Below are 26,437 nucleotides of genomic sequence, written 5' to 3' on the forward strand. Positions count from 1 at the left end.
CTTAACTGGCTGACCCACCCAGGCCCCCCTACTTATGTTTTATAAGAAAATTTAATTTTCATTTTTGTGTAGTAGAATTTATCTATCTTCTCTTTTCACTCCTTTATTTTTTTAAAATGTTTATTCATTTTTCAGAGAGAGAGAGAGAGAGAGAGACAGAGCGGGAGTCGGGGAGGGGCAGAGAGAGGGGGAGACACAGGATCTGAAGCAGGCTCCAGGCTCCGAGCTATTTGTGTAGTAGAATTTATCTATCTTCTCTTTTCACTCCTTTATTTTTTTAAAATGTTTATTCATTTTTCAGAGAGAGAGAGAGAGAGAGAGACAGAGCGGGAGTGGGGGAGGGGCAGAGAGAGGGGGAGACACAGGATCTGAAGCAGGCTCCAGGCTCCGAGCTATCAGCCCAGAGCCCGACGTGGGGCTTGGACCCATGACCCACGAGACCATGACCTGAGCCGAAGTCGGACCCTCAACTGACTGAGCCACCCAGGCGCCCCATCATTCCTTCTTGATTTTAACGCCTATGTCCAAAAGCTGTCTCCACTTCTGTATTATAAAGGAATTTATCCATGCTTTATTTTAGTACTTAAATTGTCCATGTGTTTTTGTTTTTAAAATACATTTTCAATTTTAGCCTCAAAATGTCTATCGAACTGAATTTCCCTTTAATAGCCATCTGATTTCCTGTCTTGAGCTCCCCGGAAGCAGACCCTACGTTGAGGATTCATAAGTATGTGATTTATGTAAAAAGGGCTCCCAGAAGAAATTAGTAAGGAAGTGGGGGAAGCAGGACAGAGAAGGGGAAGAAGCCAAAGCAGAGTGAAACGTCAGGCAAGGTGATCCCTCAAGGGAACTTTATGGTTAAGTTACGCCTCCAAGATGTCCCGACTTGCAGCAAGGAAGCTGAGCTTTCGTATTGCCCCATCCATCAGTCACTGGCTTAAAGCTGTCTCAGGCAAAGAAAGCAGGTCATCAGAAGAGCCTCAGATGTGGCCTTTGGAAGCAAACGCACATCCAAACCAGGAGGGGGGGGGGTGCAGAAACAGTAAGAGAAATCTGAAGGGATCTGAGTACGAGCCATGCTTTCGCCACAGCTGGCAAAACCTAAAAAGCTTTTAGGTTGTGGGAGGGGCATGGCCGGTGTTGAGAAGGAAAGAGAGAGGGGAAAAAAACAAACAAACAAACCCATAGAAGCAATCATCTCTGGTCTCAGCAATCCTGTTAATTGTGACATTTTCTGAGGGTTCCCCAGGAGCCTGTCCGCGACCTCCTCCTGCTGGCCGATCATCTGGAAATCCGAGGGCAGACTGCTGACCCTGACCGAGGGTCCCTTCCAGCCAGAAGAACTCGTGAGCACACTTCTAGGTTTTCAGTGAGATGAACCCATGGAGTCTCCCTGGAGACCAAGGAGGTCATTGGAGGCCACTGACCAAAATGGGAGCTTCTCCAGCACCCACTCCCCTTCTATCCTTTAGCTGGTTGAAAGATTAAGCCTCGAAGTCAAATATGGGAAAATTGATTGGATACGTGACTTTAAACAAGTTTCTGCGTGCCCCCATTGTCCGTTTCTTCATATGAAAAAGAGCGATAACGCCTACATTGTAAAGTGAGGGTAATAATGAAAGAAAATAAATATATAAAACCCTTGGTATGGCTTCTGACACACATTATTATTATCACCCGTGATTGTTATTCTCCCTGGATATTTCTCACATTGTTGCCTTCCCTCCAATCCTTTCCTTAAAGTCCCTCATTCTCCTCTAAATAACCTCTCTTGTATCCTCAACCACTTCGCAGAGCACTTCTCCGGGCTCTCTCCAGAGCACAACGTCTTTCCTGAAATTTCCAAGCTGCTTCTATGGGAAAGGCTGATTCTTCCACACCCGCTTGATCTTCCACACCTGCTTGATCGGGTCTCCTAACACTCTCAGCACGACTGGCAGATTATTATTCCTCCATCCTGGGGCAAGAAATCCTCCTTTATTAAGATTTGTGCCAGGGGCGCCTGGGTGGCTCAGTCGGTTGAGCGTCTGACTTCGGCTCAGGTCATGATCTCACGGTTTGTGAGCTCGAGCCCCGCGTCGGGCTCTGGGCTGACGGCTCGGAGCCCGGAGCCTGCTTCAGATTCTGTGTCTCCCTCTCTCTCTGCCCCTCCCATGCTCCTGCTCTGTCTCCCTCTCTCTCTCTGTCTCTCTCCTCTCAAAAATAAATAAACATTCAAAAAAAGATCTATGCTAACTCTGTATACTTCCTTGATCCCTCTCCTCTTTGTGTTATCTTTGAACCTCTCACCTGTTCCTCTGTATTCATGAAAAGCCTGGATGCCTGCTGCCTCCTTTCTTCTCCTCCCCGTGTCCTGTCTTCACGCTCTCCATGAGAAGCCATCCAGCATCCTGGCCTCAGGGCCGTTTTCAAAAACGTCTTCAACACCAACGGTCGTCTCCTGTCACTGCCTCAGTGACCCACTTTGATTGTCGTACCCTAGACCTCAGATCACTTGGAACAGCTCTGCCTCTAAACTCATATTCTAATGTACCATTATGGACCTTATTCTTTTATGCTTCCGGCCTTTTCTCTCCCTTCCGCTCTTTAACCTCACACACAGAGACATCAAAGCCATTTTACGACCAGTCCATCAGCCCCGTTGGCTTTATTTTCTCATCTATCCAAACTTGATTCCACTCTACTCAACCCCTGTACCCTTGAACTCAGAACCGAGCCCATCATCTTTTCACCACATCTCTCCTACAGTCTTCAACCTTAGATCAACCTTACCATCTTCCTTTGCTGCTCCCACATCTGGGCAGCTGAACACCACTCCAGAAAATCACATCCTTGAATGGATTAGGACCGCCATGGATGTATGGCGTCCAGTCTCTCCTAGACCCTCAACGTCCCTTACTAATTTGTTACCTGCTTTCTGACCAGTTTCTCCTCTTGTCTCTCTGAGTGGTTGCTCCACTAAATTCAAGTACTCCATCACTTCGGTGCAGATGGCCTTACCTCCGATTTCACCCAGAACATCAAGTCTATCGGGTATTGAACGTGTGTCATTTCCCGCCACACCGATGAGTCATTTTTATCTGCACCTACTTTCAGATTTGGTCACTGATGCTCATGAAGGAGAAAGTAGGCTGTGGAGGCTGTCCTTTCTCTTGCTCAAGGCAATTCCCTCCATAGCCCCCTCATCTATGGATTCAAGGCATTATTCTGCTCATTACCATCATTCTTCTCTATTTTCAACTTAGCTCCTTTCTGAGGGAGTTTTCTGTGGCTTCTCAATCTTCCAAATAACACTATATCCTCCCTCCTCTTACACTAGCCTTCTCTGTTCCAGTCTTTTCACAGCCCAAATGCTAACAAACAATATTCTAGACTTCCCTTCTTTCTCACTTCCTGTATATGCTCCAACCTGCCCTAGCCAGGTTTCAGCCTCCACATTTCACACAGACGGATCTGCCCAAAGATACCAGAGGCCTCATGACTGCCAAATCCATGGACCGTTTTTCAAAATTGTGTCACGAACTCCGCAACGTGAAACACTACTTGTATTAAATCTCTCTCCTCCCTTGGCTTCTACTGTACCACTCTTCTTCTGTTCACTTACTTTCATCATTTTCCCTCCTTTATTAAAGTATTTTCACAGGCTCTCCTTCCCTTACACTTTCTTTATTTTTTCTTTAATTTTAAAAATTATTTTCTTTATTTTTTTTTATAAAATAAAGTTTGGGGTTACGGACAGTCAACAACTCATACTCTTTTTAAAAATATAATTTATACCTTACACTTTCTTAATATTGGAGAAGCCAAGGATTTTCTTCTCTTCTCTCTATGCTCTTCCCAAAAGATCTCATCGTAGCCAGGACTTCAGTTACTGTCTTCATGTATACTCATATCCCAAATATACAGCTCTATTCAGGCCTCTTTCCTAAGCCCTAGAACATATATCTAATTACTTATAGATGAGTATCTTGAACGTCTCACAGGTACCCTAAACTCATCATGCTCAAAGTAAAACTCATGCTTTATCTTAAAATCTGATTTTCTACAAACTCAATGCAATCCCTAAGAAAATTCCAGTGTCTTTTTTTTTGTAGAAATGGAAAAGCCAATATTCAAACAAATAATATTGCAAGGGATCCCCAATAACTAAAACAACCTAGAAAATGAACAAAGTTGGAAGACTCACATTTCCCAATTTCAAACATTACTACAAAGTTATAATAATCAAAACAACGTGATATATATAAATCAATGGAATAGAATTGAGAGTCCAGAAATAACTCCCCAATCAATTGGTCCCCATCTATGGCTAACTGATTTTCACTAAAGGTTCCCAAACCATTCAATGGAAAGATAATAGTCTCTTCAATAAATGGTTCTGGAGGGGCACCTGGGTGACTCAGTCGGTTAAGCATCTGACTTCAGCTCAGGTCGTGAGGTCGCAGTTCATGGGTTCAAGCCCCGCATCGGGCTCTGTGCCGACAGCTTGGAGCCTGGAGCCTGCTTCAGATTCTGTGTCTCCCTCTCTCTCTGACCCTCCCCCACTCACACTCTGTCTCTCTCAAAAACAAATAGACATTTAAAAAAATTTAAAATAAATAAATAAATGGTTCTGGGACAACTGGATATCTACATGCAAAAGAATGAAGTTGGACACCTACCTCACACCATATGCAAAAGTTATCTCAAAATGAATGAAAAACCTAAATATAATAGTTAAAACCATAAACTTTCTATTAAAAATATAGGAGTAAGTCTTTATGACTTAGGATTTGTACAATGGAATCTTAGATATGACATCAAAATAGCATGAGCAACAGCAGAAAAACAGATAGATTGGACTTCTTCAGAACGAAAAACTTTTGCGCAACAAATAATACTATCAAGAGAGTGAAAGACAAGCCACAGAATGAAAGGAAGGATTTACAAATTATATATATATGATTAAGGTCTAGTATTTAGAATATATAAAGAACTCTCACCACTCAAGAACTATAGGATAGACATCCCAATTAAAAAATGGGCAAAGGACTTAAATACACATTTCTCCAAAGAAGGTAAACAACTTGCTAATAAGCACATGAAAAAATGCTCAACACCACCAGTCATTGGAGAAATGAAAATGAAAACCACGATGAGATTTCAGTTCACATCACTAGGATGGCTATAACAACAACAACAAAAGGAAAATAATAAGTGTTGGTAATGATATAGAGAAATTGGAACTCGTATACATTGTTGGCGGGAATGTAAAACGATGCAGTCACTGTGGAAAGCATTTCGGCAGTTCTTTCTAATGTTAAACAGAGTTACCATATAATTCAGCAATTCCTCTCCCAGGTGCGTACCCAAAAGAACTGAAAACGGGTATATGAAAATACATGTTCATTAAGCGACGAATGGATAAATTGTGCTATATCCATGCAGTGGAATATTAGCCGTTAAAAGGAATGAAATACCGATACATACTACCATGTAGATGAATCTCAAAAAAATTATGTCAAGTAGAAATAGCCAGACACAGTAGTTCACATACTGTACGATCCCATTTGCATGAAATACGCCAAACAGGTAAATCCCTAGCGACAAAACACAGATTGGGGGTTTCCCAGGGGCTGGGAAGTGAGGGAATGGAGCGAAACTGCTTCATTGGTACAGGATTTCAGTTTGGAGTGACGGAAATGCTTTGGATTTAGATATAGGTGGTGGTTGCTCGGTTACTTTTCTGTTACGTGAGTTTCACCTCAGTCGATTTTTAAAAATCCGCTTTTCCTGCTATACTTCTCCCTCCAAGCTCAATTCACCCATTCATCCCAGTCAGAAATCTGGACGTAACTCTGACTCTTTCATTTTCCTCATTGCGAACATCCTATTAATGACGCAGTCCATTTGGCTCTGGATTCACTGAATTTCTTGAATTTTTTTCCTATACTCTATCTACTAGCAGCCCCTCAGTTTAGGCCATATGCTAGTGTAATCATGCCCCAACTGGATTCGTTGTCTTTAAACTTACACCCTTTAACCTCTCATCCTTCCATCACACAGCAAGAATTATGTAGAGTAGTTACTCTCAAATCTTAGAGTGCGTCAGAATTATATAGAGTGCTTGTTAAAACATAAATTGGTGGACCCTGTGCTCAGATGTTCTGATTTGGTAGGTCTGATTCAGAGGAGCCTTAGAATGTGCATTTCGAACAAGCTTTTATGTGATGCTTATAATTCTGGCCCAGAGGACTACACTCTGAGAACCTCTAATATATGACTTTATTGATTGATTACTTTCTAGTTTAAAATCCCCTTGTTGTTATCCTAAGAGACTCCAGGGTCTGGCCCTTGTGAATCTCTCCAGCTTCAGTATTATCTAGGGCCCATGTTAATAACTTCAGCACCTTCTCTTCCATAAAGTTATACCATTTAGGGCTCTTTAGAAGCACCTGCAACTGACTTGGGTTTATTTAGGAAAAAAAAAAAAGGAAATTTATTAGAAGTGCATCACAGATATAATCGCAAGGTTGGAGTACCAGATTCAGAAATAGACAGGCGTCAGGACAGATCCAGGATCTAGGGAGCAGGAATTAGAATATGACCACCTGGCCCAAGAGGTAGTTTTGGAATAAGCCAACTGTATCTGTTTTTCCATCCTTGAATTTCTCAAGATGAAAAACCCATGGAGAAACCCTGTATTCCAGCCTGGGTTATATACAGTCCTCTTGGTCAGGGAAGGCACAGTCGCCTTAGACCCATAGTCACGCTGACACAGCACACAGTGGGGAAAGGTAATTCCCCAGAGGGAAATCAGGCTGTGGTTACCCGATTAGTGTGAATGAATACTCAAGGGACACAAAACCAAAAATACCCACTACTATTTCCTTCTTTGTGCCCTATTGTGTATTGTGTAAACTTCTGTATTACTTAAGACTTCTAGTAATTTTTGTATATGTGTCTTTCCACCCTACCAGACAATGAGTTCCTTGGCAATGGGAACCATGTTTCTTTCTTTTTTTTTTTTTTTGTCTAGAACTTAGCATCGCATGTGACATCAAGCAGGTGCCCAACAAATGTTTGTTGAATGGATAAAGAAATGAACAGAGAAATGAAATTGAATGGATCGAGGGCACAGGTGAATTACAGATGAGAGAGGAGACCAAGCACCAAAAGGAGAGGAAAAAAAGAAGAGTACAGTGGTTTGGGTGGTTCCTCAGAAGTGGGAAACACACAGAAAAAGAAGAAAAGTCACCTTGGCAAGAGGAAATTTGCTGTTTCCTCCCAGGACCAGAGATGTTCAGCAAAAAGAATAAGAAGAAGAAGAAGAAGAAGAAGAAGAAGAAGAAGAAGAAGAATGGAACTTTTCAAAAACTATAATTTATTGTCAAATTGGTTTCCATACAACACCCAGTGCGCATCCCAACAAGTGCCCTCCTCAATGCCCATCACCCACTTTCCCCTCTCCCCCATGCCCCCATCAATCCTTAGTTTAACCGCTTCATTGAGGCATGACTGCCTTACAACGAACTTCACATATTTACAGTGCACAATTTTGGGGCGCCTGGGTGGCTCAGTCGGTTGGGTGGCCGACTTCGGCTCAGGCCATGACCTCATGGCTCCTGGGTTCGAGCTCCATATGGGGCTCTGTGCTGACAGCTCAGAGCCTGGAGCCTGATTCAGATTCTGTCTCTCTCTCTCTCTCTTTGCCCTTCCCCCACTCGCGTTCTGTCTCTCTCTCTCTCTCTCTCTCTCTCAAAAATAAACATTAAAAAAATTAAAAAAAAATTGAAGCATACAATTTCATGTTTTGACACATATATTAGCTCATGAATCACCACGATGAAGATAATTAGCATGTCCATCACACTGAAAGGTTTCTTCGCGCTTCGTTATTATCCCTCCCTCCAATCACTCCCAGTACATCTCGTCTATGGTATTTTCTGTTGCTACCAGTTAGTTTATGTTTTCTAGTAGGTTGTATAAAACTAATCATAGTGTACGTGTGGGGTTGTTTTTGTTTTTTTTATTTTGGTCTCACGTCTTTCACTTAGTGCAATTATTTTGAGATTCATCCATGCTGCTGTGTGTATAAACAGTTCGCCCTATTTCATCGCTGAGTAGTATTCTGATGTACTGATATATCATAATTCATCTATATATTCACTTGTTAATGGACATTTGAGTTATTTCCAATTGGGGACTATTACAAATAAAGTTGTTGGGAGCATTCGTGTACAAGTCTTTGTATAGACATATGTATTCTTTTCTCTTCGATAAATAATCAAGTGTGGAATGGCCAGTTCCTATGGTGGATATATATATTTAACTTAAAAAAAATTTCTAAGAATGTCACTTCTGACATGACAACATCATAGGCTTTGTGGATATGCTTCTCAGTTAAACTGGTAAAAATTAGTTTGAAAACAACCATTTAAAGTCTCTGAAAACTGAGAACAAACTGAGGGTTGATGGGGGGTGGGAGGGAGGGGAGGGTGGGTGATGGGTATTGAGGAGGGCACCTTTTGGGATGAGCACTGGGTGTTGTATGGAAACCAATTTGACAATAAATTTCATATATTGAAAAAAAATAAAAAAAAATAAATTTCTTACATAAAAAAATTCAATAGAAAGGCAGCTCTTATATTAAACATTCTTACCGCATTAAAAAAAAAATAAAATAAAATAAAGTCTCTGAAAATTGTTCTCAGGACATATGAGAAATGAAGAAATGTTTTTCAAGAAAATCTACAAAAACTCAGTGAGAACTGCAAGACTCTGTGGTATTTGAACCAACACCTATGCCCATCTTCCCCCCTCCCAGCTCAGTGAGGTGGAAACTATGCTCCAGATATGTGCGCCTAACAACAGAAGCAAAAATGGACAGAGTTAGAGGGAGACTGCAATAAACTACCTTCGACAAGGAATGGAACCACCGAGCAGGAAATCAACAAGGAAATAGATGACTTGGGAAACGCTATAATTCCTACAGCTTTGTAACAGAACTTGAAGTCTGGAACTGTGATAACTCTAGCTTTGCTTTTCCTCTTCAAAATTGCTTGGGCAATTCGGGGTCTTTTGCGGTACCATATAACTTTTAAGATTTTTTGTTGTTACCAAATGATGTTGGTATTTTGATAGGGATGCATTAAATCTGTAGATTGCTTTGGGTAGTATAACCACTCCAACGATATTGGCAGTGATACACAATGGAACATTATTCATCCATAAAAAGGAATGAAATCTTGTCATTTGCAATGGCGTGGATGGAGCTAGAGGTTCATGCCAAGCGAAAGAAGTCAGCCAAAGAAAGACAAATACCACATGGTCTCACTCATATGTGGCATTTAAGAAACAAATGAGTAAAGGAAGAAAGAAAGAGAGAGCAAACCAAGAAACAAACTCTTAACTATAGAGAAAAAAATGATGGTTATCAGAGGGGAGGTGAATGGAGAGATGGGTTAAATCGGTGATGAGGATTAAGGAAGGCACTTGCTGTGATGAGCACCGGGTGTTGTGTGGCCGTACTGAATCACTATATTGTACACCTGAATCTAACACTATTAATTTTACTGGAATTTAAAATAAAAAAGAACAACACTGTAAACCAACTATACCTAACAGACATCTGTAGAAAACTCCACCTCAAGACAACAGAATACACATTTTCTCACATGCACATGGGACATTTTGCAAGATAGACTATAAAACAAACCTAATTACGTTTAAAAGGATAGAAATAATACGAAGTATGTTCTCAGACCACAAGGGAATAACACTTAAAAACCAGTAGTAGGGTAACTTGCAAAAAGATGAAAATTAAACAGCACTCACATAAATCTCACATAAACAACCAATAGTTCACAGAAGAAATGCCAAAGAAAATTAGAAAATAATCTAACATGAGTGAAAATTAATAACTTTCTGCCTGAAGACACTGGAAAAAAGAAGAACAAACTAAACCTAAAGTGAGAAGAAGGAAGGAAATAATTATTAGGGCAGAAATTAAAGAAATAGAAAATATAAAAAAATAAAGAAAATCAGTGCAGCCGAGGACTGGTTTTTTGGAAAGAATGAGCTTTAATAAAATTAATAAAATTGGCAAATGTTTAGCAAGGATTATAAGTACAATGAACAATTATATGAAAATAAATTAGGCAACACAACTTAAATGAAATGGCTAAATTTCTAGAAAACTCACGAGCCACCGAATGCGACTCAAGAAAAACTAGACAATTTGAGTGGACTTACGGCAGTTAAAAGATTGAATTAGTCATCAAAAAACTACCTAAAAGAAAAGGCCAAGCCCAGACGGCTGCACTGGTGAATTCTACCAAACAGTTAAAGCAAATGAATAGCAGTTCTTCACAAAGTCTTCCAAAAGAAAGAGAGGAAGAACACTTCCCAACCTGGGTACCAAAACCAGAAGAATATATCACAAGGAAACTGCAGACCAATACATCTTATGAATATACATGTAAAAATCCACAACAAAATAGCAGGAAACCAAACTCAGCTACATATAAGAAGGATTATGCAACATAACCAAATGGGATGCCAAAGTGGAAAGTTGGTTTAAAATCCAAAACATCAATTAATGTCATATAACAAAGAACAAATGATCACCTCGCTAGAAGCAGAAAAAGCGTTTGAGAAAACACAATACCCATTAGAAATAGAGGGGAGCTTATTCTGATAGAGGGGATCTCACACCTGTTGTTCGGGTTTGAGTTTGGTATGTTCTTTATAGATTTTGGATACTAGCCCTTTATCCCATATGTCATTTGCAAATATCTTTTCCCATTCCGTTGGTTGCCTTTTAGTTTTGTTGATTGTTTCCTTTGCAGTGTAGAAGCTTTTTATCTTGATGAGGTCCCAATAGTTTATTATTGCTTTTAATTCCCTTGCCTTTGGAGATGTGTCGAGCAAGAAATTGTTGCAGCTGAGGTCAAAGAGGTTGTTGCTCGCTTTCTCCTCTAGGGTTTTGATGGTGTCCCGTTTCACATTTAGGCCTTTCATCCATTTGGGATTTATTTTTGTGTATACTTTTTGATTTATTAAGTCTTCTCTAATTTCTCTTGATGATGGTTTATACGTTTCAGTGTGCCGGTCTCACATATATTTTGTCACGTTTATCCCCAAGTATCTTCTATATCTTATTGTGAATGGTATTGTTTTTGAGTTTCAATTGCTGATTGATTTTTGCACATTAATATAAAATCCTGTCACCTTGCTAACCCATTTATGCGTTCATGCCACATTTTTATTTATAGGATTTTATTCACGGATGACATATTGTTTGCAAATACAGTTAAACTTTTCAGTATGGATGTTCAGTTTTAAGGTGAATACATGTTTAGGATTGATGTGTTCTCTTGATGAACTGACCCACTTACAAGCTTACTGTCTTTATCCCTAGTAATATTACTTTTTCTGAAATCTACTTTGATATGAATGTATCTTCAGCTTTTTTTTTTTTTTTTAAATTTTTTTTTTCAACGTTTTTTATTTATTTTTGGGACAGAGAGAGACAGAGCATGAAGGGGGGAGGGGCAGAGAGAGAGGGAGACACAGAATCGGAAACAGGCTCCAGGCTCCGAGCCATCAGCCCAGAGCCTGACGCGGGGCTCGAACTCACGGACCGCGAGATCGTGACCTGGCTGAAGTCGGACGCTTAACCGACTGCGCCACCCAGGCGCCCCACTTCAGCTTTATTTTGATTAGTGTTATCATGGTCTGCCATTTCACATTTTTAATTTGTAAGCTATTTATAGGCAAAGCATAGTTTGATCCTGATTTTTTAAACCTAATCTGAGCCTTTATGAAGTTTTAATTGGAGTGTCAAGATCATTTATATTTTATTTGATTATTGATTGTGTTTAAGTCAAACATCTATTTATTTTCTTCGAACTGTTCTTTGTTCTGCTCTCTTTTTTGCCTTCTTTTGGGTTGATTTTTTGTGATTCTGTTTTATCTCCTTTGTTGAATTATTGACTATAATGCTTTGTTTGGTTATTTTGGTGGCTGCTCTAGGTTTTATAATGTACATCCTTACGTTATACTAGTCTATCCTCAAATGATACACTTCACGGGTAGTATAACAGCCTTTCTGTTACATATATTTTCCTTTTTCCCTTCCAGTCATGGTGCCTTTTGGGAGGCATCTATCTTATGTGTATATATGTTATAAACCCTCCAATATATTGTTATTTTTGTTTTAAACCAAGGTTTGGTAAGCTATAGCCCATGAGTCAAGTCCAGACCACCATCTGTTTTTGTAGATAAAGTTTTATTGGAAAATCGTGACATGTACTCATTTGCGTATTGCTTATGGGTGCTTTCATGTAAAAACAGCAACATTAAGTAGTTGTGACAGAGACCATATAAGCTACCAAGCGTAAAATACTTTGGACTGGGCTCTGTACAGAAAAAGATTTCCAATTCCTGCTTTAGACCATCAGTAATATCTTAAAAGGGATTTAAGCAATGAGAACTTATTTTTAATATCCATCCATGTAGTTATTATTTCCGCTGATCTTCCTGACTTTGTGTAGATCCAGATGTACATCTCAAATCATTTTCCTTCTTCTTGAAGGAATTTGCTTTTTAGAGCACAGCTTTTATGTGTCTGAAAATGCCTTTATTTTGCCTTAAGTTTGAAATATATTTTCACTGGGAAAGAATTCTACGTGGACAGTTGTTTTTCTTTCAATGCTTTGAATATGTCGTGCCTTTGTTCCTCTGGACTTAATGTGTCTTTTTCTCTGGGTACTTTTTAGATTTCTTTTCTTTATCAATTGTTTTGTGAAATTTATTATGCGCCTCGATGTAATTTTCTCTCTGTTATTTGTGTTAGGGATTTGTTGAACTTTTAAAATATGTTCACCTATAGTTTGCATCAAAATTTTTTTTGCTATTATTTTTTCAGGGACTTTTTTCTCCTCCTTTCCCCCAAATCCTCTCCTTCGAGGACTCCAATTTTACATACATTAGGCTGCTAGAAATTGTTGTACAACCCATTAATGTTCTATTATTTTTCCCATCTTCTTGGATGTTTTTTATTGCTATGTGTTCAAGGTCAGAACTAGACATTCTGCGATGTCTAATCTGCCATTAATTCTATACAGTGCCTAGAAATTGTAGTCTTTTTATCTCTAGAATTAAAAGCCCAATTGATGTCTTTGTTTTATCTCCCATTTTCAACATGTTCAATCTGTCATGTAGCTTCTTGAACACTTGTTAACAAGTTAAGTGTCTTTGTCTACTAAGCTCTATCATTTCTGGACTTCTCTTGATTGATTCATTCGTCTTCTCGCTGTGAGTGTTTTTTTTTTTCCAGTCTCTTTGCATCTTTGGTAACATTTGATTGAAATAAGGACGTCTGGCAAAGGCCCACACCCATGACAGCTGGAGAGAGGGTAGTGTATCTATTAGCTATGCCACATTAATGGGTAACACCCCAAACTTAGTGGCCGCAATAATGTGTAACAAACACCCCAAACTTAGTGGCTGAAATTAGCCAGCCTTTATTCTCACAGATCTATGGATCAGTTAAATTGGCTCTGCTGATGCAGGCTGGGCTCCACGTGATGGCTCACCTTCATTTTCTCATGGCTAGGGCAGCTCTGCCTTTACTGTATGTCTTTAAGTCAACTGGCGTGGCTCTACTCCGTATGTGTTCATTCTGGGACCCAGGATAAAGAGGCAGTAGCTACTCGAGGAAGCTCTTCTCATCGTAATGGCAGCGGTCCAACATGGCAAATGGAAACTGAGAAGTCAGGCTCTCGGTCAAACATCTAAATGTGATCTTTCAGGCCTGGCCACTCTGGCCATTACGAAGGGCCTACCTACCAGGCCTCATTGGCCAAAGCTGTCATCTCTCCACACCAGACTTGGTGCACAGATAACGAGTTACAGTCTGTAAAGGGAGCTGCAGTCAGGGATTCAGGCCTCCCAACCAGCCATGTTCTTTTTTTTTTTTTTTTTAATTTTTTTAATGTTTATTTATTTTTGAGAGAAAGAGACAGAGAGACAGAGAGACAGAGCATGAGCAGGGGAGGAGCAGAGAGTGAGGGAGACACAGAATCCGAAGCAGGCTCCAGGCTCTGAGCTGTCAGCACAGAGCCCAACGCGGGGCTCGAACCCACAAACCATGAGATCATGACCTGAGCCGAAGTCGGACACTCAACCGACTGAGCCACCCAGGTGCCCCTCAACCAGCCATGTTCTTATGCACATCTGCTTTCCTAGCCACGGCACCTCCATTCGGAGGCCTCTTTATTAGGGACCTTTGGCTAGTGCATCTCTCTGTCACCTCTGCCGAGAATATTTTTTCAGGGATTCTAAAGCATATTTTACCCACTCTACCTCAATATTCAGTACTTTCCACTCTTAACCTTTCCTTCTCTTTCTTCCCCTCACCTCCAGATCCATTAATGGAAGGAGGTTTTTTGCTTGGGGCTCCCTCAGCAATGAGATGATTCCTCCCATCCAATGATGTATCTGACCTTCACCTGGTGCTCTTTCATGGTGGAAAATGGAACACTGGGGAAACTAACACTTTCTACTGTTTATTCTCTTGCTTATAATACCACAGTAAGTGATTAAATGCTTGGCTGTTATTTCCTTTGGGCTTGTTATCTTTTTTAAAAAATCTTTTTAACATGTTTTTATTATATTATTGACAGAGAGAGAGAGAGAGAGAGAGAGAGAGAGAGTGCGGGAGGGGCAGAGAAAGAGGGAGGCACAGGATCCGAAGCAGGCTCCAGGCTCCGAGCCATCAGCACAGAGCCCGATGCGGGGCTAGGACTCACAGACCGCGAGATCATGATCTGAGCCGAAGTCGGTCGCTCAACCAACTGAGCCACCCAGGCGCCCCTTTGGGTTTGTTAACTGACTACCTGGAAGCTCAGATTTTTTTTTCCAGTTCGGCTCAGCTCTTCACAGAAACATGCAAAGGCTCTTGAGGTCTGGGCTCAGGATTGACTCAGCATCACTTCAGCCGACGTTGGCCAAAGCAAGACATGACTGAATCTAAAATCAAAGGCCACAGAAAGCACGAGGATAGGAAGGGTGAAGAATTGATTTCCATGATTCGGTCTACCATAGGTGGCATAGGGGCAAATTTCTTGCCCACAGAAGGTTAGACAACCTCTTGGCTCAGCCCAACATCCTCAATTCAGGTGGCTCGTGATGTTTCTGGGCCATATGTACAGATAAGTTGTCACCCTAGAGAGCCGTCCGTAAGTGGCAGAACCTTGATCACCAACCTTGTATTAGGTCACTTACCTAACATTCAACAAGTATTTACTGAGCACGTGCTATGAGCCAGAAACTGTCACTGGGAGTGACACCAAACCAGGAGCAACAGAGTTGCTGCCCTGGGAGAACGCAACCGAAATTTCAATGTAAGAAAACAGACATAACAATGATTGCAGACGTTATAAGCTTGACAAATAACGTGCTGAATCAAAGACTAGCTGAAAGTCTCCACCAGCTAAGGTGGCTGAGAACAGCACGATCTCAGGTGAGTTGTTTGAAGCACAGCCAGAATTCCTGCAGGGAGGCTCAAGAAGGGACGAACTGCATGCATCTGGCTGGTATTTGCAAGTTCTAAGATGGATACCAAGAAGAGATTATCCATCATGGGAAGAAGCGGACCTTGTAGCAGGATCCAGCGTTTCCCTTTGTTTTCAGGGAAAACCTCACTTTTTACTATTTTTTTGTAACTGCGTCAGAACGGCTCATCCTAATATATACAGAAGATCCTTCTTCTCTAGGAAGAAAATCTCTGGGGGGGGGGGGTGGGCACGGGAAACCACACCATGAATTATGTTTCTGGAGAAGAATGGCCCTCGTCTTTGAGTAAGGGGGATCTAACTTTTTCACATTAAGGAAAAATTGGGCCTCATATTTAGTGGGCCATCAAAGCATCTCTCAGTAGCTGTCAAGAGGAATCATAATGAGAAGAAGAGAGTAGGGACTATGGGGAGGGGTAAACGATGTGTGAGTGGGAAGTAAGAAAGTCTGGGAGGAGACTGAAAAGAAGATCCCGAGCAGGGAGAAAATTTCAAGAGTGGGACCATTGTGTGGGAGACACAGAGAGAAAGCTGGCTGAGAAGGTGACATCCCAGGACGCATTTTGGGCCAGAGACTTTGCTATCTAACTGCCTACGTGTGGGGAGGGAAAATATTGTCCAGGTAACTCTCGGGCTTTCCAGATTTGTAGCTGAAACAATGGGGCCATCTAAATATTATTCCTGGCACAGATCAGGTGAAGAAATCACAGATTCAGAGTCACTTCCTCGTCTGTATACATCCTTTAAGAATCTAGATCGATTGGCCCAATCCTGTTAATAATTTCTTGATTCGCTTTCTGCTTTACGTCAAGCAGTGGAGCCCGCTCTGTAGAAATCACGTGGAGATTTGGTTGCCGGCGTCACAAAGCTCTACAATGTTTCAAAAAAAACACTTATTCTGCAAACCTTCCCTGGGCCTTCCTTTCCTCGTCTGTACAATGAATGGCACAGGGAAGGTATATGTGGAGGGTTGCATTGTCCGTGCTTTGAGGGGGGTGGGCAAAATGACCACTACCCCCAAGGTTCTGACATTCTAGCAAGTTTGCTCCAGATCAAAGGTACCTTCCATTTCCATCATGATTAGTCTGAATAAAATTAGATAGTTTAATGAATGATATTATTGTGCTTTCTTCCTCTTTGAGCACAAAGTATAACTTTTGAAGCCCCCATCAACGGTGAAGTGTTCCTTGTTCTTTTTGTATTCTTTATTCTCCATCCCCTTTGTCTGTGATCAAATCAGGGATCCTTCCATTCTACAGCCTGATTCATTATTTCAGCTGTATTTTCAATGCTCTCTCATTACCCCTCTTCTGTGTCCACCCACAACTCCACCTACAGTGTCTATAATGTGCCTTCTATCTACTGTAGCTTAATAAAAGGGAAATTATGCTAATTTTATTCCAACTTTAGAAAAGTAAAACCTGTACCATTATTATTCTGCCCCTCTTTCCCTTTTATTTATTCATTTCAAAAGAAAAAGTGTCTAATCATCTGAGAAAATTGTACTTGCACAATGTTAACCACTTTCCTATTTAATTAAGTAGATTTTTCCAATTGAGTTTGGATAGATTAAGAAAGCCAGTCTTCGAGTAGCCAGGTTCTGATGCAATTAGGGGCTGGGTCCAAGGCAACTTCAGTGTCTGCTAATAATTTTGGTGCCTGGGAGGTAGCCTGGAAGGTCTGTTGCCTGTGCTGCATTGGGGGTGAGGGGCACCATTTCTGGAGGCAAAAGTCCAAAGGCTTGGTACATAATCGAGACCTGAGCGTCAAGCAGGCTGCTTGCACATTAAATACAGCCATTAATAGGCAAGGGATCTGTGTCTGCAAATGCCTACAGGTGCAAAAGTTTACCTTCAAATTCTTCCTCAAGAAGAAGAATTTCTTTGTAGGCATAGACCAGCTTTGTTGAAAAGATCCTTGAGTAAGGATACAGAGAGGGAGGATTGAATTTCCGAGGCCCAGAGTCCCTCAAGGAGGAGAGGCGAACTAGGCACTCTTTGGGCCAAATCTGGGGAAGGAGAGACAGCCAGCGGCGGAAATCTCAACGACGAGTCTCGGAGCAGAGGTGGTTCTGTTTGGGAGTATTCACGTGGAACACTGTGTGTCATCTAACCCGCTTCTTCCCTGTGGCCCCCCAAAATCTTCCATAAAACCTAGGATATAGTCGGTATGATTGGCTTTCTTGCAGAGAGGGATTAAGGGGCCAAGACTTCACCAAGTTCCGCTCAGGAAAAAAATCATGCTCAAGACTCCTGGATGAAAGCTGCATCTGACATCAAGATTTTACAGAGACGTCTTTTTCCTTCCCAGGACGTGTGTTTTATCATTGTCAAGGCGCTTCAGGAGTCTCGATGCGTGCATAATGTTACGTTGGGGGGGCTGTGTGATCGGGTCAGATTAACAGAGATTGTGTCTCCAGGTTGCCAGAACAAACAAGCGATTGTATTCCACTCTGAGAAAAAGTTCATCACATCAGCTACGGTAACTCATCACGTAACTGAATAGTCAACTGAAAGTTTGACATTTTCACAAATTACATAAATCATCTTTGTGTTTCTTAACACATTTAGATCTCAGAACAATTCAAATCTTTCATTTTCCGGATAAAAAAAAAAAAACAAAAAAACAAAAAACAAACCAATAAAGCTTGTCCCAAAGCAAGCAATCGGCTATTGGCAAAGCAGGGCTAGACTCTGAGGTCCTTTGACTCAGGTATCCTCTTAATTTGTGTAAATAGATGCAGCCAGCATTAAGTAGAAAACACATTTACAGATGGGACTTACATGAACTGAACTTTACAAGCCCACTTTTCAAAAGACGCAGAGATAAAGGGTAGGAGGAAGAAAGATTTGGAAGATTTTGCGTGTTTCTACCCCCGTTCTAGCCACAACGAGTAGGCCATGGCATAAGCATAAACTGTGGGGTTAGAATTTTGTTCTCTTTGCCTGTCTCAGACGCGGCTTAATATCTCGTGACAGGAGCATCTTAGCCCATTGAGTGTAATCATGTCTTTAAAGATATAGATTTTTATAAATAGCAGGATCACTAAAATCACAGCGACGCTTCATTTGATTTTAAAATGTAAAAACAATGACATAACTCTCATTGTTGGAGGAAGGGCTATCTGTGTTGTTGAGCTTAGTGAGTCAGTCCTTTGTAACTTCTTTCAAGAAAATGAATGAAGGAATGAATTACTGTTTAAAAAAAATTTAATGTTTATTTATTTTTGAGGGAGGGAGGGAGAGAGAGAGAGAGAGACAGAGCACAAGCAGGGGAGGGGCAGAGAGAGAGGGAGACACAGAATCCGAAGCAGGCTCCAGGCCCCGAGCTGTCAGCACAGAGCCCGACGCGGGGCTTGAACTCACGAACGTGAGAGATCATGACACGAGCTGAAGTCGGACGCCCAACCGACTGAGCCACCCAGGCGCCCCAGAATGAATTACTTTTTTATAGATACAAAGTATCAAACACTCCCAAGAGGTTAGAAAATGATGCAACATACGTCTATATAACGGTCACTCAGAGCTCAGATTTAACAGTTATTTTGCCATAATAGAACTGTTTTGTTTTGTTTTGCTTTGCTTTTTTAAGATAAGGTTAAGGAGACTATGAGAGTTCCATCCCTAAACCTTTCTTCCTGTCTCCCTCCCTCTCTGGAGGTAATCACTGTCCTTGAATTGCTACATAACATTTCCATGATGTTTCAGGCTTTCACTACCTACCTACATACCCATTAGCTATAATTGATGCGTATAATGGAAACATATGTTTATGGATTGACTTACGTTCCCCCCCCCCCCCCGAATTCACATATTTAAGTCCTATCCCCCAGTACCTTGGGATGTGACCTTACGTGGAAATAGTGTCATTGAGGATGACACTTAACTAGTGAGAGTTAAGAGGAGGTCATATTGAGGTAGGACGAGTCCCTAATCCAGTATGGAACTGGTATCCTTATGAAGAGTGGAATTTGGGAACAGACACACATTTTCCAGCTTTACTGAGATACGGGTAATATATAACATTGTGTAAGTTTAAGGGGTGCACTGTGAAGATTTCGTATTCCTATATATTGCAAAATGCTTACCACGGTAAGGGCAGTTAACACATCCTTTGCCTCCCATAATTAGCATTTGGTTGTTTCTGTTCTTGTTGTTGTTATGGAGAGAACATTTAAGAATCGGTCTCTTAGCAACTTTCAAGTATACAAGGCAGTTTTGTTAACTATAGTCCCATGCTTACGGGACGTCCCCAGAACGTACTCCTCTTATAACTTCAAGTGTGCACGCTCCGGTCAACGTCTCTTCATTCCCCCCAACCTAACCTGCCTCCCCCCGCCCCCCCGGCTCCTGGTAAACACTGTTTTACTCTCCCGTTGTAGGAGTTGGGCTTTGTTAGATTCCACATATAAGTGAGATCTTATAGTATTTGTCCTCCTCTGTCTGACTTACCGCACTTAGCATAATGTCCTCACGGTTCACCCATGTTGTTGAAAATGACGAGATTTCCTTCATGTTTATAGCTGAATAGCATTTCATTAAATAGATATAATACATGCGTGTAAGATATAATATATTTTTTATCCATTCATCCATCAATGGACACTTAGGTTGTTTTCATACCTCAGCTATTGTCAATAACGCTGCAATGACCCTAGGGAATTTCTGGATTTACTTGGTAGTTCTATGATTAATTTTTTTTTTTTTAGGAGACTCCATACTGTTTTACTCGATGATTGTACAAATTTACATTTCGAAAACAGTGTAGATGGCTTCCCTTCTTTCCATACCCTTGCCCACACTCATTTCCTCTTGTCGTTTTTCTAATAGTCATCCTGACAGGTGTGAGGTGATATCTCTTTGTGGTTTAGATTTACATTCCCCTGATGACTGGTGATGTTGAGCACCCTCTCATATATCTGTCGGCTATTTGTATGTCTGTTTTGGAAAAATGGCTGTTTATGTCCTTTGCCCGCTTATAAATTGGATTGTTATTGTTTGTTTGCTTCTGCTCTTGAGTTTTATGAGTTCCTTATGTATTTTGGATATTAACTCCTTTCAGGTATATATCTATTTCAGTCTTCATACATTTTCTCCAATTCTGTAGGTTGCCTTTTCACTCTGTTGATTGTTTCGTTTTGGTGTGTGCAGAAGCTTTTTAATTTGATATCTTCCCACGTGTTTATCTTTGCTTTCGATGAATGTATTTAAATTCTAGTTAGTTGATCTACAGTGCAATATTGGTTTCAGTAGTAGAATTCAGTGATTCGTCACTTACATACGATACCCACTGTTCATCACAAGTGCCCTCCTTAATGCCCATCACCCATCTAGCCCATCCCCACTCACCTCCCTCTGTCAACCCTCAGTTTGTTCTCTATCGTTAAGAATCTCTTGTGGTTTGGGGCGCCTGGGTGGCTCAGTCGGTTAAGTGTCCAACTTCCGCTCAGGTCATGATCTCATGGCTCGTGAATTCGAGCCCCGCGTCGGGCTCTGTGCTGACAGCTCAGAGCCCGGAGCTTGCTTTCGATTCTGTGTCTCCCGTTCTCTCTCTGCCCCTCCTCCACTCACAATCTGTCTCTCTCTCAAAAATTAATAAACGTAAAAAAAGAAGAAATTTAAAAAAAGAGTCTCTTGTGGCTTGCTTCCCTTTCTTCTTTTTCCCCCCACTTCCCTTATGTTCATCTGTCACTTCTCTCAAATTCCACGTATGAGTGAAATCATGTGATGTTTGTCTGATTTACTTATTTCGTTTAGCATAATAAGTTCTAGTTCCATCCACGTTGTTGCAAGTGGCAAGATTTCATTCTTTTTGATGGCTAATATTCCATTGCATGTCTATACCACATCTTCTTTATCCATTCATCAGTCGATGGACATTTGGGCTTTCTCCATAGTTTGGCTATTGTTGATAGTGCTGCTATAAACATTGGGGCGCATGTACCCCTTCGAATCTGTACTTTTGTATCCTTTGGGTAAATACCTAATAGTGCAACTGCTGGATTGTAGGGTAGATCTATTTTTAGTTTTTTGAGGAAGCTCCAGGCTGTTCTCCGGAGTGGCTGCACCAGTTTGCATTCCCACCAACAATGTAAGAGGATCCCCCTTCTTCACCGTTCTCACCAACACCTGTTGTTTCCTGCGGTGTTAATTTTAGCCATTCTTACAATGTGTGAGGTGCTATCTCATCATGGTTTTGATCTGTATTTCTCTGACGATGAGTGATGTTGAGCATCTTTTCCTATGTCTGTTAGCCATGTGGATTTTACAATAGACAATTGCAAAATTGTCTATTCATGTCTTCTGCCCATTTTTTAACTGGATTGTTTGTTGTTGTTTTTTTTTTTTAGGAGGGGGTTGAGTTTGAGAAGTTCTTTATAGATGTTGGATACTAACCATTTATTAGATATGTCATTTGCAAACATCTTCCCCCATTCCATAGGCTGCCTTTTAGTTTTGTTGATTGTTTTCTTTGCTGTGCAGAAGGTTTTTATCTTGATGAAGTCCAAAGAGTTCATGTTTGGTTTTGTCTCCCTTGTCTTGGGTGATGTGTCTAGTAAGAAGTTGCTACGGCCAAGGTCAAAGAGATTGCTGCTTGTGTTCTCCTCTAGGATTTTGATGTTTTCTTGCCTCATATTTAGGTCTTTCAACCACTTTGAATTTATTTTTGTGTATGGCATAAGAAAGTGGTCCAGTTTCATTCTTTTGCCTGTTGCTGTCCAGTTTTCCCAACACCATTCGTTGAAGGGACTTTTTTTCCATTGGATATTCTTTCCTACTTTGTCAAAGATGAGTTGACCATATAGCTGTGGGCCCATTTATGGGTTCTCTATTCGGTTCCATGGATCTATGTGTCGGTTTTTGTGCCACTACCGTCCTGTGTTGATAAGCACAGCTTTGTAATATAGCTTGAAATCTGGACTCATGATGCCCCCAGTTTTGTTTTCCTTTTTCAGGATTGCTTTGGCAATTCAGGGGCTTTTGTGGTTCCATACACATTTTAGGATTGTTTGTTCTAGCTCTGTGAAGAATGCTGGTGGTATTTTGATAGGGATCATATTAAATGTGTAGATTGCTTTGGGTAGTATCGACATTTTAACAATATTTGTTCTTCCTATCCAGGAGCATGGGATCTTTTTCCATTTTTTTGTGTCGTCTTCAATGTCTTTCATAAGCTTCCTATAGTTTTCACAGTACAGATCTTTTACCTCTTTAGTTAGGCTTATTCCTAGGTGTCTTATTGTTTCTGGTGCCCTTGTAAATGGGATTAATTCCTTGATTTCTTTTTCTGCCGCTTCGTTACTGGTGTATAGAAATGCAACAGATTTCTGCATGTTGATTTTATATCCTGTGACTTTGCTGAATTTGTGTGTTAGTTCTAGCAATTTTTCGGTGGAGTCTTTTGGGTTTTCTACATAGAGTATCATGTCATCTGCAAATAATGAAAGTTTGACTTCTTCCTTGCCAATTTGGATGCCCTGTATTTCTTTTCGTTGTCTGATTGCTGAGGCTGAGACTTTAATGTGATACACCACATTAATAAAAGAAAGGATAGAAACCATATGAGTCTCTCAACAGATGCAGAAAGAGCATTTGATGAAATACAGCACACATTCCTGATGATAAAAAAAAAAACCCTCAACAAAGTCGGGATCTCTGGGACATACCTCAACATCATAAAGGCCATATATGAAAAGCCCACAGCTAATATGCTCAATGGGAAAATCTGAAAGCCTTTCCCTTATGGTCAGGAGCAAGACAAGGATGCCCGCTCTCACCATTACGATTTTTGTTCTTGTTGCTTATGCTTTTGATGTCCTAGCCCCAAATCATTGCCAAAACCAGTCTTGAGGGGCCTTTTCCATATGTTTTCTGAAGGAGCTTTACAGTTCCAAATCTTACATTTAAGTCTTTAATCCGTTGCAAGTGGATTTTGTGTTTGGTCCAACATAAGGGTCCAATCTCATTCTTTTGTGTGTGGGTACCCAGGTTTATTGAACAGACCGCTCCTTTCTCACTGGGTATTTAGCACCTTTTGTCCAAGATGAGTTGACTATATATGTACTGGTTTATTTCTAGGCTCCTTATTCTGTTCTATTGGTCTATGTGTCTGTTTTTATGGCAGTAACACACTGTTTTGATTACCGTAGCTTTGTACTATAGTTTGAAATAAGGAGGTGTGATGTCTCTAGTTTCGTTCTTTTGTTTCAAGATCGCTTTGGTCATTTGACATCTATTGTGGTTCCATATGAATTTTAATATTATTTCTCTACTTCTGTGGAAGACGTCACTGGAATTTTGATCGAGACTGTATTAGATCTGTGGATCACTTTAGGTAGTATGGGTATTTTAACAATATTAATTTTTCTAATCTTTGCACATAAAATATCTTTCTATTTATTTGTGTCTTTTTCAATTTTTTTCATTGAAGTCTTATAGGTTTCAGTATAAGGATCTTTCACCTCCTTGGTTAAATGTGTTCCCAAGTATTTTATTCTTTTCAATGCAGTTGTAAACGGCATTGCTTTCTTAATTTCTTTCTAGATAGCTTATCGTTAGTGTATAGAAACATAACTGACTTTTGTGTGTTAATTTTGTATCCTGCAACTTTACTAAATTTGTTTATTCTAACATTTTTTTTTTTTTGGTGTGGTTTTTAGTGTTTTCTATGTCTAAGACCATGTCGTGTGCTAACAGAGACGATTTAACTTCTTCCTTCCTGATGCTGGCTAGGACTTCCAGTACTATGTTGAATAAAAGTGTGAGGCTGAGACACCTTGTCTTTTTCCTGATTTTAAAGGAAAAGCTTTCAAGCTTTTATCACCGAGTATGATGGTAACTGTGGGCTTGTCATGCATGGCCTTTATTTTGTTGAGGCTACTTCCTCTGGCCATGAGGATTCATTCAAATTTAGAGGTTCAATGTCCCCAGTTTCGTCAGGTCTTCCCATACATCCCCATTCCAGTTTTCAGGATCTCATTCCTTTTCAATCAATGCCCTCACTTTGATGGCAGGCACCCTGGGAAGTTGTGAATTCGATTCATGTTGTAGTGCCACAACTCATACATTGGGCTACAGGCTGGAGACCTCGGGAAGAGAGGCCGTCGGAGTTCAAAGGCAGTCTGCTGGCAGAATTTCTTGCTCAGGAAAGTTTTTGTTCTAATAAGGCCTTCAGCTGATTGGATGAGATCCACCCACATTATGGAGAGTAATCTGCTTTATACAAAGGCCATCAACGTAACTATTATGCCCATTCAAAAAACACTTTCACAGAAACATTCCGAACAATGCTTGACCAAACATCTGGGTGCGATGGCTCAACCAAGTTGACCCGTATAATTAACTATCACATTGGCCTTTTTGGTTTCCAGTAGTTAGTTTTGGTTTCTCTGTGTTCTCTCGTAGTTCTCTGAGCATCTTTAGATCGATTGTTTTAAATCCTTTGTTGGGCAATTCCTGGACCTCAACTTCTTCGGGATCAGTTACTGGAAGGTTATTATGTTCCTCTGGTCCTGTCATGTTTCCCTAATTCTCCGTGATCCCTAGAGCTTTGCACAGATATCTACCCATTTGAAGAAGCAGTCACCTTCTCCAGATGTCATGGGTTGACTTCATTAAGGGACAACTTCAGGTGGGGGCGTGCTGAAGCGTGCTGTGACCCTGGGTCTGGTGGTATAAGGCACCAAGTGCAAGGGCATGTGGCAGCACCAGCTCTGGGGAAAATCTGGTGGCTCGTCCACTCAGGCCACTGACAACTGCATGGTCCTTGGCAGGCCCTGCAGGGGATACACAAAGGTTACAAGAGCTGCTGGGGTCTTCAGCCATCCCTCCAGGCCCAGTAGCTAGGGACCGGGACAAGCAGTGGTAGTAGCCAGAGTTGGCGGTGTGCACATCCTTGGCTGTAGGTGAGGCGTTCCAGGGCAGGCGGCAAGGGACAGGGCCACCTACAGGTGCACTGACGGCTGCGGAGGCCCCGGGTGTCAGCGTTAGTGATGTGCACTAATGTGGCTGCTGAGTCCGGCCGTGCTAGCACAACAATGGAGGCTGGGGACGGGGCTCGTGCCAAGGGCGTGCAAGTACCTAACTGGAAGGGCCCGATTTGGCCCCAGAAGCAGCTGCGGGTCCCCTGCTTGTTGGCATGCTGTCCTGTGGCTGCAGGCCTCCCTCCGAGTGTGCTCGGTCTGGCAATAGAGGCTGGTCGTGGTGACAGGCCCGCAGCATGCGGGTACACAGCGGCCCAGCCTAGCCCAGAGCGCGCATCCAGCAGCGTGGGTCGTCCACACAGGGTCTAGGCTGGTGTCCTGCTCTTATGCAGGGGGATGGCGTGATGAGGGACTCAGGCAGCTGGTAGCAGGGAATATAAATGCCCGTGGGGGCCGAAGCCAGTGTAGTCTGCAGCAGGGGGGCGGCGGGGGGGTTTCGTCAGTGGCAAAACCTGCTGCGCTTGCCTACATAGCTGGTCACTGGGAACCCCAGTTGCTCCCAGTGAGTCCCTGCTCCTGGGAACCCCAGCTTTTCTTCCTTGTTCCTAGCCATCCCTATACACACCAGCTTTTCCAGTCCCTGGGTGGGGGAAAACCAAAGCGGAGCCCTCGCACAGGGCCTTCCAAGGCTGGGGAAGACGATCGTTCACACCAGTCTTTCTTTCCCCACCAGGGAAGCTCTTTCTAGCTGGGAATTTCCTCTTGACCCTGAGCAGTGCTGGGGGGGCGGCTTGCGGTAGGGGATGATGGACGCAAAGCGAAGCTGTCTTCCTTCCCTTTTGTGTGTGGGTGCTCTCGAGCTTTTTTGGTTCTACTCTGTCAGTCCGTTCCATCTACGTTGTCGAATTTATGTGCATAAAGCTGTTTGTAATGCAGGCGTGCCTCGTTTGATTGT

General features: G+C 41.6%; 1 pseudogene; it reads right to left on the bottom strand.

Moving 5' to 3' along the window:
- LOC109248120 (nucleoplasmin-3-like) overlaps window positions 1-25,078 on the bottom strand; it is a 63,916-nt pseudogene extending 38,838 nt beyond the window's left edge.
- Window positions 25,079-26,437: the final 1,359 nt, after the last annotated feature.

The sequence above is a fragment of the Panthera pardus genome, unplaced genomic scaffold, assembly GCF_024362965.1.
Source record: "Panthera pardus isolate Hobbes unplaced genomic scaffold, ASM2436296v1 HiC_scaffold_27, whole genome shotgun sequence".
Taxonomy (NCBI): Eukaryota; Metazoa; Chordata; class Mammalia; order Carnivora; family Felidae; genus Panthera; species Panthera pardus.